The sequence below is a fragment of the Peromyscus californicus genome, unplaced genomic scaffold (genome assembly GCF_007827085.1).
Source record: "Peromyscus californicus insignis strain IS unplaced genomic scaffold, ASM782708v3 Scaffold_4__1_contigs__length_199733344, whole genome shotgun sequence".
Lineage (NCBI taxonomy): Eukaryota > Metazoa > Chordata > Mammalia > Rodentia > Cricetidae > Peromyscus > Peromyscus californicus.
In genome coordinates this window covers 145,422,359-145,425,890 of record NW_026294562.1, presented here as the reverse complement: position 1 = coordinate 145,425,890, position 3,532 = coordinate 145,422,359, and the positions used below count along the sequence as shown (strand labels likewise).

Genomic DNA, 3,532 nt, shown 5'->3' with positions numbered 1-3,532 from the left:
GGAATGAAGATGAAGATGAGAATGAGATGGAAAGAACAGAGATAGGACTATGATAGGACAGGAGGAGAAGGGACAGAGAGGAGCTAAGTATGAGAATGGAATTGAGACTGTATAGATAAAATTTTGTCTCAGAAGAATAAAGTGAATGGCCTAAAGAGCTCAGTATACTTAGATTCATTCCCTCAGATTATTTCTCACTGTTAGTAGCATATCTTCTGGAAACCCTGGGAAATGATGATTAGAGGCTGGACCTCAATAGTCTCTCTTAGTGTGTGTGTAAGGCAGGAGGCTGTCCACCACATCATACTTTTGAGGCTGACCACAGAGGTTCAGAATGTGTGACTTCCTGCTTTGCACACCCATAGGACCTGTGGCAGTGAGGTCTTAATTTTAAAGGGTACACATACCATATCAGTGGCTGACTCAGAGGCATGTCAACAGACCAGTGAATGAAGCTATCCTCTCTGTCAGTAGACATTTAAAGCAATAGAAAAATCATGTAGACAAAAGCCCTTCAGCATTTCCTTTACAAATGTTCAAGATGATTTCTTGCAGTCTTCTTGCAAATGCTTGGACTGTGCTGCTTCCAGAAGACTTCAGTTGCCCAAAGTGACCTTAGCATTCAGTAAATCCCCAGGTTTCCTGGACCTGAGGAGCACCAGGAGCTTGTGCTTGGGGTGGGGACAGAGGTAAGAAATTCAGCTCCCTAGAGCCTGGATTTTTTTCCTCCTGACATTATTTTTCTGATTATAATGCCCTTTCTTCTTTCATGCAATAAATCTGGCTTAAATATCTGGTGATCACCAAGTGCTGTGACACACAGCTGTGTGCAAGATGAAACACCATCCTCACGGGGCTTGTGCTCTGTTGCAGAACAGAAAACATAACAAACAAATGGCAATTATGAGGGATATTCATGAGACAAAGACACAGCAGGGAAGGGGCAAAGATGATGGAAGTGATGTACTTCCAGGGTGGCTATAATCCCTAGATGTCTCCCTGACCTTCGGTGGCACTGTGGAGCATTGATTCTTTTTCTTCTTTTTAATTGAAAATAGATTCTGTTCTCACACAATAAACCCCCGACCATAGTTTCCTTCCCTCCACTCCTCCCAGCTTCCCCTCCACTTCCCCTCTCCCCAGATTCACTCTGTTGTGCCCAGATCATGACCCCCAGAGAGACCACCAAAGAGGAGCATGCCGGAATGCAAAAACAAGGTTTAATTCTGGATATCCAAATGCAATACAAGCCTAGGCAGGGACTTCGTCCAATACATCCAACACAGTGGAGGCTGGAGGAAGTGCCCGCCTGTCTGCAAGCTCAGTTTTTAAAGGGAAAAATCACAAGGTTACATCATTTAGGGGTGCTAGTATGGGTACAATTCTGATTGGCTTGCTTCTAGGGGCTTCTAGAAATTACTTCTAAGGGAGTGGTTGCCTGCCACCATTTCCAATTGGCTGCCCTCAGGGGCATTTTTATGGTCAGTTACCCTGGAAACCAGGGAGAGGACATTCCATAGTCTGGCAGGCATTACCTCGTGACTATCTTGTGACTCTGTACTTTTACACTTCCTGGTTTCTGGAATCTGAACTGACTTGTTTCAGTAACTATTGGCCTATTCCTAGAAGGAAAAATCTTAGGCCTTAGTTTTTGGGTGAAGGCATTTTGGTCTTATTTCTAAGATGGCTCATTTTGGTCTCACAACTCCACCCTCTCTGTTCCTACTTCTTTTTTTCTGTACTATAGAAATATTTACATTTTTCTGTACTTATTGATTTGTTTTTGTTGTTTTTACATCCTGACTGCAGTTTCCCCTCCCTCCTCTCAGCCCCACCTCCACCCTCAGCCCACTCCTGCTCCTCTGTTTCTCTTCGGAAAAGGGCAGGCCCCCAGTGGATATCAGTCAGCCATGGTATATCAGGTTGCAGTGAGACTAGGCACTATGGTGATTTTTTATTTGTGTTGAAATGTGATTTTATTTGTATGCTAATAAATAAAGTTGCCTGGGGGTCAGAGCTAATAGCAAGCCATTTAGCAGAAGTCTGGCAGTGGTAGCACACGCCTTTAATCTGATCACATGGCAGGCAGAGTCTGTGTGTTCAAGGACATAGCCAGCTTGGAGACACACGCCTTTAATCTCAATATCAACCATAGAGACCTGGAGGTCTGTATAGACAGGCAGTGATGAGGAGTTCATGTGGTTGGGTTTAGAACCAATGAGAAACAGAAAGTCAATAAAAAATATAGACACACAGGAAATAGGTCTCTTTCTCAGGGGAAGGATGGCAGCAGCAGTGGGTGGTAAGAAGGTGGTCTTAGCTCTTGGCTACTGCTCTCTGACCTCTTGGGCTTTTAACTCTGTATTTGGCTCTGTGTTTCTTATTTAATAAGACCATTCAGAATTACATCTACAAGGCACCTTCTTTCCTATTAAGATTGGACAAAGCAATCCTATAGGAGGAAAGGGTTTCAAAAGCAGGCAAAAGACAGCCCCTGCTCCCACTGTTAGGAGTTCTACAAGAAGACCAGGTTACATAACTGTAACATATGCAGAGTGCCTAGGTCAGTCCCATGTAGGCTCCCTGGTTGTCAGTTCAGTCTCTGTGGGCCCCTGTGAGCCCAGGTTAGTTGATTCTGTGAGTTTCCTTGTGGAGTCCTTGACCCCTCCAGCTCCACAATCCTGTCTCCTGTCTACTAGATTTCCTGAGCTCCAACTAATGTTTGACTGTGGGTCTCTGCATCTGTTTTCATCAGTTACTAGGTGAGGCCTCTTTGGTGACAGTTGGGCTAGGCACCAATCTATGAGTATAGCAGAATATCCTTAGGCATCATTACATTAAGGTTTTTTTGTTGTTGTTTTGGTCAATCTTGTTTGGTTCTTTCTTAGGTCTCTGAGCTGTCCTGCTTCTGGGTCCTGGCTCTCAGGGGTGAGTTCCCTCTCCTTTTGGCTAAGATAAAGTATGGTATCTGTTCTTATCAGTTTAATATTTGATACATCCTCTGTCCAGAAACCGTCTTTTTGAAAGCAGAAGGACTTCGCCTCTGTCAGGCTTCCTATGGCCTTCTGTGCTGATGTGGGGCCCGGCACTTGTGCTCATCCCTGGAGGCTCCCCCCCCCCCCCACTGTCCTCTGTCTAAACCGGAACCCTTGTTGGGTATCCCACGGACATGACACTGTTATAGAAATAATATGCTTTCCCAGTGAGAAGTCACTCCACACACTTAGAGGTTAACAAAGGAAAAGCTCTTTAATATAGTGAACTTCTGGCTCTGACTAATGCTCGAAGAGGAGCCGCCCGTGAATAGATCTTACTAACTTGTACACATATTAGGTTTATGTATTCTACAAACCCTGTCATCCTTAAATCCCTTTTGGGTATTGACCCAGGTTAAAATTTGGACAACTTAAACACAGGAGACTGGAAGTCTGGCTACTTGGGCAGATGGGAGATGTCCACAGCAAAATACTGCCAGACTTATTTAATAAGTACACCAGTGTTGTTCTTTTTGAATAATTGTTACCCAGGGTCA

General features: G+C 44.3%; 1 non-coding gene across 1 annotated transcript; it reads left to right on the top strand.

The window, feature by feature from the left end:
* The first annotated feature begins 2,932 nt into the window (after positions 1–2,932).
* Positions 2,933–3,116, top strand: LOC128095900 (U2 spliceosomal RNA). Its single transcript, XR_008213490.1, has one exon. It is a non-coding gene; the product is annotated as a U2 spliceosomal RNA (small nuclear RNA).
* Positions 3,117–3,532: the final 416 nt, after the last annotated feature.